The sequence below is a fragment of the Bombina bombina genome, chromosome 5, assembly GCF_027579735.1.
Source record: "Bombina bombina isolate aBomBom1 chromosome 5, aBomBom1.pri, whole genome shotgun sequence".
Taxonomy (NCBI): Eukaryota; Metazoa; Chordata; class Amphibia; order Anura; family Bombinatoridae; genus Bombina; species Bombina bombina.
This window is the reverse complement of record NC_069503.1, coordinates 1,072,516,690-1,072,534,869: the sequence shown is the minus strand read 5'-3', so window position 1 is coordinate 1,072,534,869 and position 18,180 is coordinate 1,072,516,690.

Genomic DNA, 18,180 nt, shown 5'->3' with positions numbered 1-18,180 from the left:
CCGACACCTAACTTCAATTATTAACCCCTAATCTGCCGACCGGAGCTCACCGCTATTCTAATAAATGTATTAACCCCTAAAGCTAAGTCTAACCCTAACACTAACACCCACCTAAATTAAATATAATTTTAATCTAACGAAATTAATTAACTCTTATTAAATAAAGTATTCCTATTTAAAGCTAAATACTTACCTGTTAAATAAATCCTAATATAGCTACAATATAAATTATAATTACATTGTAGCTATTTTAGGATTAATATTTATTTTACAGGCAACTTTGTAATTATTTTAACCAGGTACAATAGCTATTAAATAGTTAAGAACTATTTAATAGTTACCTAGTTAAAATAATAACAAAATTACCTGTAAAATAAATCCTAACCTAAGTTACAATTAAACCTAACACTATACTATCATTAAATTAATTAAATAAAATACCTACAATTACCTACAATTAAACCTAACACTACACTATCAATACATTAATTAAATACAATATCTACAAATAACTACAATGAAATAAACTAACTAAAGTACAAAAAATAAAAAAGAACTAAGTTACAAAAAATAAAAAATTTTTTACAAACATAAGAAAAATATTACAACAATTTTAAACTAATTACACCTACTCTAAGCCCCCTAATAAAATAACAAAGCCCCCCAAAATAAAAAAATGCCCTACCCTATTCTAAATTACTAAAGTTCAAAGCTCTTTTACCTTACCAGCCCTGAAAAGGGCCCTTTGCGGGGCATGCCCCAAGAAGTTCAGCTCTTTTGCCTGTAAAATAAAACATACAATACCCCCCCCCAACATTACAACCCACCACCCACATACCCCTAATCTAACCCAAACCCCCCTTAAATAAACCTAACACTAAGCCCCTGAAGATCTTCCTACCTTGTCTTCACCCTGCCAGGTTCACTGATCGGTCCAGAAGAGCTCCTCCGATGTCCTTATCCAAGCCCAAGCGGGGGGCTGAAGAGGTCCATGATCCGGCTGAAGTCATCATCCAAGCGGGAGCTGAAGAGGTCCATGATCCGGCTGAAGTCATCATCCAAGCGGGAGCTGAAGAGGTCCATGATCCGGCTGAAGTCTTCATCCAAGCGGGGCAGAAGAGGTCTTCCATCCGATTGAAGTCTTCATCCAAGCGGGATCTTCTATTGTCATCCATGCGGAGCGGAGCGGCAGGATCCTGAAGACCTCCAACGCGGAACATCCATCCTGGCCGACGACTGAACGACGAATGACGGTTCCTTTAAATGACGTCATCCAAGATGGCGTCCCTCGAATTCCGATTGGCTGATAGGATTCTATCAGCCAATCGGAATTAAGGTAGGAATATTCTGATTGGCTGATGGAATCAGCCAATCAGAATCAAGTTCAATCCGATTGGCTGATCCAATCAGCCCCCCGCTTGGGCTTGGATAAGGACATCGGAGGAGCTCTTCTGGACCGATCGGTGAACCTGGCAGGGTGAAGACAAGGTAGGAAGATCTTCAGGGGCTTAGTGTTAGGTTTATTTAAGGGGGGTTTGGGTTAGATTAGGGGTATGTGGGTGGTGGGTTGTAATGTTGGGGGGGGGGTATTGTATGTTTTATTTTACAGGCAAAAGAGCTGAACTTCTTGGGGCATGCCCCGCAAAGGGCCCTGTTCAGGGCTGGTAAGGTAAAAGAGCTTTGAACTTTAGTAATTTAGAATAGGGTAGGGCATTTTTTTATTTTGGGGGGCTTTGTTATTTTATTAGGGGGCTTAGAGTAGGTGTAATTAGTTTAAAATTGTTGTAATATTTTTCTTATGTTTGTAAAAAAAAATTTATTTTTTGTAACTTAGTTCTTTTTTATTTTTTGTACTTTAGTTAGTTTATTTCATTGTAGTTATTTGTAGATATTGTATTTAATTAATGTATTGATAGTGTAGTGTTAGGTTTAATTGTAGGTAATTGTAGGTATTTTATTTAATTAATTTAATGATAGTATAGTGTTAGGTTTAATTGTAACTTAGGTTAGGATTTATTTTACAGGTAATTTTGTAATTATTTTAACTAGGTAACTATTAAATAGTTCTTAACTATTTAATAGCTATTGTACCTGGTTAAAATAATTACAAAGTTGCCTGTAAAATAAATATTAATCCTAAAATAGCTACAATGTAATTATAATTTATATTGTAGCTATATTAGGATTTATTTTACAGGTAAGTATTTAGCTTTAAATAGGAATAATTTATTTAATAAGAGTTAATTAATTTCGTTAGATTAAAATTATATTTAACTTAGGGGGGTGTTAGTGTTAGGGTTAGACTTAGCTTTAGGGGTTAATACATTTATTAGAACAGCGGCGAGCTCCGGTCGGCAGATTAGGGGTTAATAATTGAAGTTAGGTGTCGGCGATGTTAGGGAGGGCAGATTAGGGGTTAATACTATTTATTATAGGGTTAGTGAGGCGGATTAGGGGTTAATAACTTTATTATAGTAGCGCTCAGGTCCGCTCGGCAGATTAGGGGTTAATAAGTGTAGGCAGGTGGAGGCGACGTTGTGGGGGGCAGATTAGGGGTTAATAAATATAATATAGGGGTCGGCGGTGTTAGGGGCAGCAGATTAGGGGTACATAAGGATAATGTAAATAGCGGCGGTTTACGGAGCGGCAGATTAGGGGTTAAAAATAATATGCAGGGGTCAGCGATAGCGGGGGCGGCAGATTAGGGGTTAATAAGTGTAAGGTTAGGGGTGTTTAGACTCGGGGTACATGTTAGAGTGTTAGGTGCAGACGTAAGAAGTGTTTCCGCATAGCAAACAATGGGGCTGCGTTAGGAGCTGAACGCGGCTTTTTTGCAGGTGTTAGGTTTTTTTTCAGCTCAAACAGCCCCATTGTTTTCTATGGGAGAATCGTGCACGAGCACGTTTTTGAGGCTGGCCGCTTTCGTAAGCAACTCTGGTATCGAGAGTTGAAGCTGCGTTAAATATGCTCTACGCTCCTTTTTTGGAGCCTAACGTAGCCTTTATGTGGACTCTCAATACCAGAGTTATTTTTATGGTGCGGCCAGAAAAAAGCCGGCGTTAGATTTTCGGGTCGTTACCGACAAAACTCCAAATCTAGCCGCTAATTTAAATTAAATTAAAACTTACCTGTCAAATAAAAAAAATAAGTTTAAACTAACAATTAAACTAATATAACTATTAAACTAAAATTACACTAACTACCAATTAAATTAAACTAAACTACACATTAAAAAAATCCTAACACTACTCTAAAAATTACAAAGTATCTAAATACAAAAACAAAAAAAACGAAGTTACAAAAATTAACAAACACTGAATTATGGAAAATAACAAACGAAATTATCCAAAATAAAAAAGAATTACACCTAATCTAATAGCCCACCCAAAATAACAAAAAATATAGCCTACAATAAACTACCAATGGCCCTTAAAAGTACCTTTTGTTGGGCATTGCCCCAAAGATATCAGCTCTTTTACCTGTAAAAAAAAACACAAAGACCCCCCCAACAGTAAAACGCACCACCCAACCAACCCCCCAAAATAAAAAACCTAATTCTAAAAAAACCTAAGCTACCCACTGCCCTGAAAAGGATATTTGTATGGGCATTGCCCTTAAAAGGGCATTTAGCACTTTTACTGCCCAGACCCTAAACTGAAAAAAAAAACACCCAAAAAAACCTTAAAAAGTCTAACACTAACCCCAAGACGATCCAATTACAGTTTTTGAATTCCCGCTTGAACGATCTTCATCCTGGAGTTGAAGTCCTGATCCAGGAGGTGAGAAGTCTTCATCCAGGCGGCCTCTTAAATCTTCATCCAGGCGGCATCTTCTATCTTTAACCCGTGAGGCGCGGAGCGGGTCCATCCTGAAGACATCCGGCGCGGAGCATCCTCTTCATACGGTCGCTGCCGTACACTGAATCTTCAATCCAAGGGACGCGATCAAAGATGGCATCCCTTGCATTCCTATTGGCTGAAAAATTTGAATCAGCCAATAGAAATTAGAGCTGCTAAAATCCTATTGGCTGTTCAAATCAGCCAATAGGATTTAAGCAGCTCTAATTCTATTGGATGATGAATCAGCCAATAGAATGAGAGCTGCTAAAATCCTATTACCTGTTCAAATAAGGGTTTGTAATGTTAGTGGGTCTTTGTAATTTGGTTTCACTAAAAGAGCTAATATATTTAGGGCAATGCCCTACAAAAGGCCCTTTTAAGGGGCATTGGTAGTTTATTCTAGATTAGGTTTTTAATTTTGGGGTGTTTTTTTTTTTGGGGTATTAGAATAGGAATAATTGTTTTATTTTTGGTGATTTGGTAATTTGGTAATGTTTTTTTTAGCAAAAGAGCTGTTTACCTTAGGGCAATGCCCTACAAAAGGCCCTTTTAAGGCTCCCCAAAAGGCCCTTTTAAAGGCCCTTGGTAGTTTGGGGGGTGGGGGTTTGTATAGTGTTAGGGGGTGTTTCTATTTTTTTTGGAGCAAAAGAGCTTTTTATCTCAGGGCAATGCCCTACAAAAGACCCTTTTAAGAGCCCCCCAAAAGGCCCTTTTAAGGGCCCTTGGTAGTTTGGGGGGTGGGGGTTTGTATAGTTTTAAGGGTGTTTGTATTTTTTTGGGGAGCAAAAGAGCTGTTTATCTCAGGGCAATGCCCTACAAAATGCCCTTTTAAGAGCCCCCCAAAAGGCCCTTTTAAGGGCCCTCGGTAGTTTATTCTAGATTAGGCTTTTTTATTTTGGGATGTTTTTTTTTTTAAAAGGGTATTAGAATAGGAATAATCTTTTTTTGTGGATAATTTCATTTTTTTTTGTAATGGTAGGTTTTTTTATTTTTGTAATGTTAGGTTTTAGTGTAAGGCAGGTTAGGATTTATTTCACAGGTAAGTTTGTATTTATTTTAACTAGGAAGTTAGTAAATAGTTAATAACTATTTACTAACTAGTCTACCTAGTTTAAATAAATACAAACTTACTTGTGAAATAAAAATAAAACCTAAGCTAGCTACAATATAACTATTAGTTGTAGCTAGCTTAGGTTTTATTTCACAGGTAAGTTATTATTTAGTTAATAATTGTAAATTTAATTTAGATCTATTTTAATTATGTTAAAGTTAGGGGTGTAGGTGTAGTGGTTAATAGTTTAATTTAGGTTGTTGCGATGTGGGGGGGCTGGCGGTTTAGGGGTTAGTAGGTTTATTTAGTTAATAATTGTAATTTTAATTTAGCTATATTTTAATTATGTTAAAGTTAGGGGGTGTTAGGGTTAGGGTTACATTAGGGTTAGGGTTACGTTAGGGTTAGGGTTTAATATAGTTTAATTTAGGTTGTTGCGATGTGGGGGGCTGGCGGTTTAGGGGTTAATAGGTTTATTTAGTGGTAGTGATGTGGGAGGCCAGAGGTTTAGGGGTTAATAACTTTATTTAGTTGCGGCGATGTTGGGGAGTGGCGGAATAGGGGTTAATAACTTTAAAATAGTTGCTGCGATGTTGCGGTGCGGCGGAATAGGGGTTAATACATTTATTATAGTGGCGGCGATATCAGGAGCGGAAGATTAGGGGTTAATAATTTTATTTAGGTGGCGGCTATATTGGTAGCGGCAGATTAGGGGTTAATAACTGTAGGCAGGCATCGGCGATGTCAGGGGCAGCAGATTAGGGGTGTTTAGACTTGGGGTTTATGTTAGGGTGTTAGGTTTAAACTGTGTTTTATTTTTGCCCATAGACATCAATAGGGGTTCCTTACGGAGCTTTTGTTTCCACAATCGCAGGTGTAAGATTTTTTTTTAGCCGGCTCTCCCCATTGATGTCTATGGGGAAAGCATGCACGAGCACGTCAAACACAGCGCTGCTTTTATGTGCGGTATGGAGCTCAACGCAGCCATATCGCCTGAACAAGCTGTGTTTTTTTAAACTTGTAATGGCAGCACTATAGGGGGTTAAATAACGCAACTTTTGTGGTGTTCTTTACTTTCCCTATAGCGCTGAAAACTCGTAATCTAGGTGAAAGTAAATAAAAACAATTACGTTTTCCATCAATTTAAAGATAAGCAAGTTTGCATATTGGTGCCTGCTTTGATGGATAACACGTATAATCCTAAACTTAAAACCATCACCCCTCAGTCTGAAGGTAAATGTAAATAGCTGCAGTAAAACTGTAAAATGTAAATAGCTGGGCTGTAAGGTCTTTGGAAGAGGCCCTCTGATCCCTGTATCTGAGGATTACAGTATATATGTGCTTCACAAATAAATGACAATCCTCAAAATGTTACTGTCTTGTTTATCTTAACTTATCTCACCCTGCCCTGACCAGAATCTAACGTTCAATTAGCCTTTTAAATTGTCTTTTGACTTAGCCAGTTGACTGCCCTGTCTATATATTTAACACTAGCTTGGGCTGTGCATTGCACTGGGGGTGCATTGCCTGGGCAGTATGCATTGTTACAAAAGCATATGTTCACATTTTTTAAGTGAACATTTTATGTGAGGCACTAAGATAAGAATTATACAAGAATTCCACAAGGGTTGGACAAGGGGCAAGACATAAGGCAAGTACTCTTGTAATATTGTGTTTTATGTATCTTATTGTTTCCTTATGCAATTGCTGCTGTAATAAGGTGTCTTATGTGTTTAATTGGTTACCACTTTTGTAATAATGCTCAATATCTTTATATTCTTTTTGGCTACCTCTTGTCTCTATAACAAACTACTTTATTCAATTACTCCTTCCCCCTCACCACCTGCACTATTTATTAGCCCATCTCTCTTAAACTCACCTTACTTTTATACTCATGAACTTTATCTATTCCTAAACACTCTTTCTCCCCCCTGCACCTCGCCTCAAAAACATCATTACTGCAAATCTGTATCTCTTCTCATGTGACTCTCCCTGTTGCTTATACTAGCTGCTGGTGGCATTTCCCCTAATCCTGGTCCCCAACAACTTCATAACTTCATAGCCGTGCACATTCATGTGTACCATTCCATTGACTCAGAAAACAAAACTCTGGTAACCTTACTCAAATTCCTCTTGCATCTAAAGCCACTACCCCTTTCACTTGTGCACTCTGGAACTCTCTCTCTGTTTGCAACAAGCTCATTTCTGTACATGACCTCTTTATCTCTCGCTCCCTTGACCTTCTGGCTCTAACAGAAACCTGGCTCTCTCCCCTAGACACAGCATCCACTGCTGCTCTCAGTGCTCTGCCACATGGGGTATCTACTTCAGCCACACTCCTAGGTCTGGTAATAGACAAGGAGGTGGTGCAGGTATTTTACTTTCCTCTTATTGCACCTTCCAACAAATACATCCCATCTCTTCCCTCACATTTTCCTCATTTAAAACCCACATGATTAGCTTATTCTCTCCCCTCTCTGTACATGTTGCAGTCATATACCAACCCCCTGGCTCCTCAACTCAATTTCTAGATTACTTGGCTGCCTGGCTACCTTATTTCCTTTCCTCAGACACCCCTGCCCTCATTCTTGGTGATTTCAACATCCCTCTTGACAATCCCACTGCTTCCTCTGCAAAACAGCTTCTGTAACTCTTTTCCTCTTTTGGTTTGTCACAATGGACTGACTCTCCCACTCACAAAGATGGTCACTCCTTTGACCTGATCTTTAGCTATTGATGCACTATTTCAAACTTCACAAACTCTCCTTTTCCTCTTTCTGATCACCATCTCCTCACTTGCAACATTTCATCCCTTCCTACAACTCTCCCTCCTTCTACTCCTCACACCAAACTTCACAGAAGCATTATGTCATTAGATCAGCAACAGCTTGCTAATTCCCTCAAACCTCTCCTCTCATCCATCTCCTGCCCTGACCAATCTATCTGCCACTATAATTCCACCCTTACGGTCCTTGACAATCTGGCCCCTCTTACCATTGCTCGGAAATCATACACTCATCCTCAGCCCTGGCATACTCCTCTGACATGGTACCTGCGCAGATGTCAGCTCAAGACTTTGCCAGCCACTTCAATAACAAAATCAACTCCATCAGAAACTAAATCAGTTCTCAACATACTTCCATTCTCCCTCAAACGCTCGCAATCAACCATAAGCCACCTCACTACCTGTCCCCTTGACCCTATCCCCTCACAGCTGCTCCCCTCCCTCTCTTCTTCCCTTACCCCTATACTCACACACATTTTCAACCTCTCCCTCAGCACTCGTATAATTCCCTCATCTCTGAAACATGCACTGGTCACACCTATCCTCAAAAAACCTTCTCTTGATCCAACCTCCCCATCCAACTACCGCCCTATTTCCCTATTCTCTCTTGCCTCAAAGCTTCTTGAAAAGCTAGTATATGCACGCCTATCCCATTTCCTTACATTAAACTCCCTCCTTGACCCACTGCAATCTGGATTTCATCCCCATCACTGCACAGAGACAGCAATCGTTAAGGTTACCAATGACCTACTTACAGCAAAATCAAAAGGCCACTTCTCTCTGCTTATCATCCTTGATCTGTCCACAGCCTTTGATACTGTTGCCCAAAACTCTCCAATCCTTCGGCATTTGTGACACAGCCTTCTTGTGGTTCTCTTCCTACCTGTCAAACCATACCTTTAGTGTAGCCTTCTCTGGGGACTCCTCTGCCCCGTCACCACTTTCTGTTTGGGTACCGCAAGGCTCTGTCCTCGGTCCCCTTCTCTTCTTAATCTACACGTCATCATTAGGTTCCCTAATGAAGTCCCACAGGTTCCAATATCATTTGTATGCCGACGACACCCAAATCTACTTCTCTGCACCAGACCTATCTCCTTCTTTGCTAACCCTTGTCACTAAATGTCTTTCTTACATCTCTTCCTCAATGTCCTCTCACTACCTCAAGCTAAATCTCTCCAAAACTGAGCTCCTTATTGTCCCCCCTTCTTCCAAAATCTCCACCACCAATCTCTCTAAAACTGTCGACAATTCCATCACTACCCCTACCCCGCATGGCCGATGTCTTGGGGTCACACTTGACTCAGATCTTTCTTTCACTCCTAACATTCAGTCCTTGGCTAAATCCTGTCACTTCCACCTTAAAAACATCTCTAAAATTAGACATTTCCTTACACAAGACACAACTAACATTTGAATCCACTCTCTCATCTTTTCCCGCCTCGATTACAGCAACTCTGTCCTCTCTGGTCTCCCCAGCTTCCACCTAGCTCCTTTACAATCCATAATGAATGCCTCTGCCAGGCTCATCATCCTTACATGTCGCTCTTCATCTGCTGCACCTCTCTGCCAATCCCTTCACTGACTTCCTCTTGCCTCCAGGATTAAACACAAAATTCTCACTCTGACATTCAAAGCCCTCAACTGCACTGCTCCCCCTATATCTCAGACCTTGTCTCCAGATACTCTCCCTCCCGTCCCCTTCACTCTGCTCATGACCTCCTACTCTATTCCTCTCTTGTTACCTCCTCACACTCACGCCTTATAGGACTTCTCCAGACTGGCTCCCATCTTGTGGAACTCTCTGCCTCGCTCAACAAGACTTTTCCCTAATTTTGAAAAATTCAAGCAATCACTAAAACTCTACTGTTCAGGGATGCATACAACCTACACTAACCTTTCTTTATAACAGTTCCTCACCTCCATTGCTATCCCCTTGAACCCCCTTAGCATGTAAGCCTAATAGTCATGTTGTTTGTAAATCACCTTCTTTAGAGCTGACTACAACAGTGCGACTCTTGGCAGGGCCCTCTACCCGTCTGATCCCTATAAATGTTTCCTTGTATTCCGCCTATGTTTATAGCTCTGCGGAATCTGTTGGCGCTCTACAAATAACCGATAATAATAAAAAGAAGAAGAAGAAAAATTGACCTGATAAACCCTGTTTCTGAACCTTTTAGAATAAAATCGCAGAAACATAACAGTTCAGAAATTGCAGAATTCTTAAAAATGTGTGTCTACTACTTGTCGTGTTTAGCTCCCATAGAATCAATGGAGCAGCGTCTATTTCGTAATCGCTAAATTCTCAGAACATAAAACAAGTTCCACCATGAAGGATTCAGGCATCACAAAACTTGAAAACAGGTAAAGAGAAATAAAATAAAAATAAAAATAAAAATATGACAATTTTGTCAGGTTCGAAAAAGCAAGATACAACCACAAGACCAAATACTTCAAAGGAACTATAGAATATTTTTAAATTCTGCATTCTGTGCCAAGGTGTAGGTGGAAAATCTCAAACCAAGCCTCTAGAATGTACCCGGATATGAACAGCCCCTAGAGACACCTTATATTCTATCCATTAACAAAACAGGCATTTGTTTTACAATTTAAAACATCTGCATGCACCTTTTTTGCAAGGGTGTTTCTAAGTGTAGCTATTGTAATGACTGTTTTTCCCCATTACTAGCAGCTGGTGTTTGATGTACAAGATATTTTAGGCACCATAAACATTTTTTTTTAAATTGCAGGAACATAGGCTAATGAAACCATAGAATAGGCAGGCGATGCGCAACAAATTTCTTATATATTTTGGCCTTTACATATAGGCCATTGTGTCTTCCAATTTACTGACAATAAACATAACCTGAAATTTATAGCTGTATTATATCACTAAAGACCAACACCTTCTGTAGAGGAGAATTGCTACAGCTTTTGCTGTTTCTCGCTTTGCACGTGATCCCTATATGTGTCAGAGCCATTTACTTGATACAGAACCCAAAACTATGAATACCAACTTTATTTTAACTCAAGAATAAAATAAAAAAAATAATATATATACACACACATATAAATACAGTTTATATATATATACAGTGGATATAAAACGTCTACACACTCCTGTTAAAATGTCAGGTTTCTGTGATGTAAAAAATTAGACAAAGATAAATAATTTCAGAACTTTTTCCACCTTTAATGTGACCTATAAAAATCTAAAATGTGGTTGCATAAGTATGCACACCCTCTTATAACTGACTGGGGATGTAGCTGTGTTTAGAATTAAGCAATCACATTCAAAAACATGTTAAATAGGAGTCAGTACACACCTGCCATCATTTAAAGTGCCTCTGATTCATCCCAAATAAAGTTCAGCTGTTCAAGTAGGTCTTTCCTGACATTTTCTTAGTTGCATCCTACAGCAAAAGCCATGGTCCGCAGAGAGCTTCCAAAGCATCAGAGGGATCTTATTGTTAAAAGGTATCAGTCAGGAGAAGGGTACAAAAGAATTTCCAAGGCATTAGATATACCATGGAACACAGTGAAGACAGACATCATCAAGTGGAGAAAATATGGCACAACAGTGACATTACCAAGAACTGGACATCCCTCCAAAATTGTTGAAAAGACGAGAAGAAAACTGGTCTGGGAAAATGCCAAGAGGCCTAGAGCAATATTAAAGGAGCTGCAGGAATATCTGGCAAGTACTGGCTGTGTGGTACATGTGACAACAATCTCCCATATCCTTCATATGTCTGGGCTATGGGGTAGAGTGGCAAGACGGAAGCCTTTTCTTACGAAGAAAAACATCCAAGTCCGGCTAAATTTTGCATAAACACATCTGAAGTCTGCCAAAAGCATGTGGGAAAAGGTGTTATGATCTGATGAAACCAAGGTTGAACTTTTTGGCCATAATTCCAAAAGATATGTTTGGCGCAAAAACAACACTGCACATCACCAAAAGAACACCATACCCACAGTGAAGCATGGTGGTGGCAGCATCATGCTTTGGGACTGTTTTTCTTCAGCTGGAACTGGGACCTTAGTCAAGGTAGAGGGAATTAGGAACAGTTCCAAATACCAGTCAATATTGGCACAAAACCTTCTGCTAGAAAGCGGAACATGAAGAGGAACTTCATCTTTCAGCATGACAATCATACATCCAAATCAACAAAGGAATGGCTTCACCAGAAGAAGATTAAAGTTTTGGAATGGCCCAGCCAGGGCCCAGACCTGAATCGGATCAAAGATCTGTGGGTTGATCTGAAGGGGCTGTGCACAGGAGATGCCCTCACAATCTGACAAATTTGGAGTGTTTTTGCAAAGAAGGGTGGGCAAATCTTGCCAAGTCAAGATGTGCCATGCTGATAGACTCATACCCAAAAAGACTGAGTGCTGTAATACAATCAAAAGGTGCTTTAACAAAGTATTAGTTTAAGGGTGTGCACACTTATGCAACCATATTTTTTTTTTTATTATTTTTACTTCCCTCCACCTAAAAGATTTCAGTTTGTTTTTCAATTGAGTTGTACAGTTTATAGATCACATTAAAGGTGGAAAAAGTTCTGAAATTATTTATCTTTGTCTCATTTTTTTACATCACAGAAACCTGACATTTTAATAGGGGTGTGTAGACTTTTTATATCCACTGTATATGTTATACAGGACTAGTGCTGCTCCAAGGGTTTCAAGCACAAAATGACTCTGCACTATTAGGAATTCCTGAAGGGCGCTGAGGCCCCTTTCAGGAAGATAATGTATAAATAGCAATGTTCACATTGTCTGTTTAAAAGTAATTAACTCTTTCCTGCTTAAAGCTCTGTGCATAATACCTTTACCTAATGTAGTTTTTTTTATCTTTTATATATTTCACAACAATAAAAAAACAGAATCCTTTTCATATCATCTTTTGTAATTTCTGATACTAAAGTTTTCTGTTGACCAGAACCCTTCTCTGGGGTGCACTAAATGAATATTGTACTGTGCAGATCTTTCACAAATGATGTTGTAACACTGACATGTGAGGACTACAGCTGCTCCATGTGTGATTTATCAAAAAGATGGTATATGTCTGGGAGCCCGGCCAAAAAACATGATATAACATACTGTACTCTTGGAACATAATCCAAAAAAACTCCCCTACCACTGTGTTTTAAGCCTATTTATAAAGCTATAACCTTTCAAACTATCCCTGTTATATCTCAAACATCCCCCCTTACCCCTTACCTCATTCAACTATATTTTTGGCACATAATTTGACATAAATTCTCAGCTTTCTTGCTTTGTGTATATGTTCTGCAAACACATGATTTAGATGGAAATTGCATATGCACAGGTTAAGAAACTGAAATCAATAAAAAAATAAAAAAGGCAAAAACGGGGGTTAATTAATACAAAAATAATAATTTGAAATTCACCTCTGAGACCACCCAAAGCTGTTTATTTAAGAAATATGAGTAAACTTTGAAGTTTCTGCGAGCTGCTTCCCATAGAAAGTAATGAGCCTATTTGGCATGCAGTTTCTTGCAGGGGATTAAGGGGTTAACATGGGAGCACCTTGAAATCCTGAAAACTCTCTAAACGTAATACTCATAAAAAGTTGTATGTTTCAGTGTAGTGGCATCTGATTACAATATGATACACTTAACTGTATGTTAATACTACTTAAACCCCCGGTATAAATCTTGATGGCCTACAGAAGTAAAATGCCATTGCCCAGTGAACATGGAGAGAAAACAAACAGCCACATAATGGCTTTTTAAGTCCCCTTGACAATACTGCAAGCAGGGTTGGTTCAAGACGATAACATTTGGGCTGTAGAAGGTTGACCATAAAGCTAAATGTCAAGGATACCAGGGTACAGGTATGGTTACCATCGCAGTCACAGTTTAATGTAGAGTTCTGAGTTACACATGATACAGAATGTATAGAAAGGAACATGAATAGTGATGCCCACTGATATTTATGGTCCTCCCTGCAGTATGTCTAACTCATAGCTGCCCATAAATGTATGGCTAAGGTGACAACCATAGCTACAGGTGTGGTAACCTCATCTTCTGGCTTCTCCCTCCTTTACCTCTCTCTTTGCACTGCATAAAATAGGCAGATTCAGGGCATCTGGCACCTTTGAGGTTTGGGGTTGTAATATTCTGGTACCCCTGAGCATGCCCCTAGAAAACTACCAAACCTATTTTACATTGCTTTATACACTATATATATACTACATACAAAATATATATTCACAAGAAAACCTTTGTAGTGAGATAAAGAGTTCTCATTGAAAAACTCATAGCCCTTGACATTCTGGATTCCAAATGTAAGAGCACGATTCAGAGAGAAACAGTCAGACTGATCAGAGGGTCATCTCTGGCTAGGTGGACGAGTAAGGAACAAGTGGGCGTGGCTGGCTATTTTAAGTGTGGTGTATAGACTTGGGTGGGCAATTTGGGCAGGGTTAGGGCATTTATTGATGGGGTGCACATAGGGCCTGTTTTGTCATTGGACTAGGTAGGACCAGGTGACTTTCATATGGTGTCCATCAGCTGTGTGTTCAGTGAAATTTCAGTCTGCTGACTCTGGTTGGATTTAGTCTGTAGTGGACAGAGAGTTGGGGGTATCATTTTATTATTAGATCCAGGCAGTACATTGTTTTGAGCTGGTCCTGGGTGTGAATGTTCTTTTGTGAAATCAGGATATTAATTGCATAGCATAAGCTGCGGAGGGACATTGAGGAAAATGTTACCAGTGCTTTTAGATTTAAAGGGACAGTAAACCTACATTTATATTGAAACACTTTAAAAGCAATGCTTAAAGGGACACTAAACCTATTTTTTTTCCTTTAATGATTCATATAGAACATGTGATTTTAAGCAATGTTCTAATTTACTCCTATTATGAATTTTTCTTCGTTCTCTTGCTATCTTTATTTAAAAAGCAGGAATGTATAGCTTAAGAGTCAGCCCATTTTTGGTTCAGAACCTGGGTTGTGCTTGCTTATTGGTTTGCTAAATGTAGCCACCAATATGCAAGCACTATCCAGGGTGCTGAACCTAAAATGGGCTGTCTCCTAAGCTTTAAATTCCTTCTTTTTAAATAAAAATAGCAAGAGAATGAAGAAAATTTCGGAATAAGAGTAAATTAGAAAGTTGCTTAAAATTGCATGCTCTATCTGATTCATGAATGAAAAAGAAATGGGTTTAGTGTCCCTTTAACTCCAACTCTTCACAAAAAGTTTTGTATCATAATGCTGACAAGCATTGCCAGCTGTTTTTTTTAGCTTTTAAAAGATTGGTGGCCAGTTAATAAGATGTTAATCCATGTGCATGCCCATTGCTATTGATACAGCCGAGATCATAAGTAGAGGGAGCAACGGCAGTACAGCGACTTATGAGCTGACCACCTGCCTTTAAACACTAAGGGGTCAATTTATCAAGCTCTGTATGGAGCCCTTGTTTCGGCTCGCAGCGGACAGAAATCAACCCGATCAAATATGATCAGGTTGATTGACACCCTCCGAATGACTGCGAATCTGCAGGGGGCAGCATTGCACCAGCAGTTCACAAGAACTGCTGGTGCAATGATAAATGCAGACAGTGTAGGCTGTCGGCATTTATCGATGTGCAGCGGACATGATACGCTACATTGTATCATGTCCTCTCGCACTTACATAAATATACCTCTAAATTAAACAGCTTGCTATGGGTGATGGTAATGCAGATCAGTAAGGAGCACTTTGCTCAGTCTGTGCTTCAATGCTTTGAAAGCAAAATTAGGTTTACTGTCTCTTTAAATATTTCCACATTAGGATAAAGCAAACCCTAGTGACAATGTAGTGCACACATCCATTTCTTTTCAATAAAAAGTATTTCCTCATCTAGCCACTTCCATACGCCTCACTCTCCAACTTCATAGCGTGGCATTTTGTTCCAACTTCCATTCCTTGAAAGATGCTTCCTTTTTGTACTTTGCAGAATTCCTTATTGTATATGAGCGCTTTTCTTATATTTCCTGTCCTGATTCTCCGTCCTCTGTAGTTAGAAAAAAATAAAATCTGATAACCATATGTGTGTATGACCTGAATTTAAACTGCGTGTACATCTGCCAGTGCCCACATGTGTGTAAAAATATTAAATTCTCTCTTTTTACGAGAAATTTAGAATTGCTTCGTTTTTATTTGAAATACATTTCTTTTATCATGGAAATGCATTCAATTTGAATTCAAACTTCAGTTTTATCTGATACTACTGCAACATTAAATTCAAAATATAACCTTTCATAAATTAATTAAATAAATTAAACAGAAATAGTACATTTATTGTTTTTTCTTAAAGAAAAAATAATTAACAAAACTTTGAAAAATATACTTATCCAATGCTCCCTAGAAAATATTTAATTTTGTAATTGAATTATGCTTTAAAATATCTAAAATTGCTTCAACTAGCTACAAAGTACACAGTGATTGCTTAAAGGGACAAAAACCTCTGCAATACACTTACATTATTTATTTTGACCCCTTTTCCTGTAATTCCATTTTGAAATTGTGAGCTTTTCAGTTCCTCTTAGAAGTAAAAGTACAAAACACTGTTATATTGTACACAGCCATTGGCTGCACACTCTAGTGACCTATTTATATATGTCCCTAATTGGTCACAGCAGAAAAGATAACCTAAGTCACAACATGGCAGCTCCACCTGATTTATAGACACTTAGGGGTAGATTTATCATAGTGCGAGCGGACATAATTACGCTAGCAGGGGGTGTCAATCAACCCGATCGTATTCGCCTCTTCATACTGGGCGCTGCCATCTTGGAGCTCAAGTATCCTCACAGCCTGTGACAGTAGCACATTATACATCTGTAAAAAAATGGATTGACCTGTGAGTGTGCACTGCTTCTGTCACAGGGAATCAATGGTCTGTAAAGTCCACTTGTTTTTACTTTTATAACTTAGGTATTTCTTGTTCTTTGTCATTTTCAAGCAAGTTTTCTTTCATCTGTGTCATATTTTTAGTTGTGTTTAAAAAATGAATGTGAACTATGAGGCCTGATCTGTTTGAAAATGTCTACAAGTTTTTAAAGGGATAGTCTAGTCAAAATTAAACTTTCATGATTCAGATAGAGCATGCAATTTTAAGCAACTCTAATTTACTCCTATTATCAATTTTTCTTTGTTATTTTGGTATCTTTTGTTGGAAAAGCAAGAATGTAGGCTTAGAAGCAGGTCCATTTTTGGTTTAGCACCTGGGTAGCGCTTGCTAATTGGTGGCTACATTTAGACACCAATCAGCTAGGCCTTCCCATGGTGCTGAACCAAAAATGGGCCTGCTCCTAAGCTTATATTCAAATAAAGATACCAAGAGAACGAAGAAAAAATGATAATAGGAGTAAATTAGAAAGTTGCTAAAAATTGCATGCTCTATCTGAATCATGAAAGTTTAATTTTGACTAGACTATCCCTTTAAGCAGTGCTTAAAAAATAATAATAATAATAAAAAAAGTAGTTTTGAGCAGCGCTTGAAAAAAGCGAGGGAAATTTGGTTGTTTTACTTTAAGAAATTTTTTACTTTTCAGTATATTTTCTTCCTTATAACTTAAGAGTTAATTTTTGTGCAATGCTGCCCCCTGCTTATTGGTGGCCAAGGGGCCGCTAGCAGAGGCCGTTGATCATCAGGATCGTATCGGGATGATTTCAATCTGCCACCATGTAGGTGGTGGAGAGGTGAAGGAGCAGCGGTCTTAAAAGTCGACCGCTGCTTCTTAACTTTTGTTCCAGGTGAGCCTGAAACCATGGGCCTCCGAATCTGCATCCGTTGCTTGTTAAATGGAGCCCGAAATCTTTAATTGGACCTTTATGCAAAGAGTACTTTTATCCACACTGCTGTGTGTCTCTATATCCGCCATTGATTACAATAGTGCTAGCCAGCAAGTACTTGGCAAAGCTTTTCTGCGAGAATACAAGCAAGTTTCTATTCCCGCTTGCTTTTTGAATGGCATTCCAAGACAATATGGCTGCCCAAAGTGTGAAATATTGCAAGCATGAATAGTTTTTCTGCCACATTTCACGGATTTGCCTATGAGCTGTGTTTATCAGGCTGGACTACTTGATTTCAAACTTTGTCAAGCAGATTTTGCTGTGAGTTGGAAGTCTTTACTGGTTTATTAAGCACAGGAGCATCAAGTTTTCAAAAACCAAAGTTCTGCAATCATTTCTGAAATATTTTCTTTCAGATAGAACAGATACAAATGCAATTATTTCCTTTAATTCAGAAAAATAAAACAACTTTGTAATATAAATGTAATACTATTTTTCTGCTTTTGGTGTAAAATACCTCTTAAACTTGTGCTTATTTCATTTCACCTGGAGAGGCTGGAATTACTTTGACACTGTAACATGCTACGGAGTGATTGCTTACATCAATGCACAAGCTCATTTATGTCTGTGTTTAACTATAAACCAAACCAAGAACATGAATTGCATTAGGCTTATTGAGGGATATATTTATGAACTGATG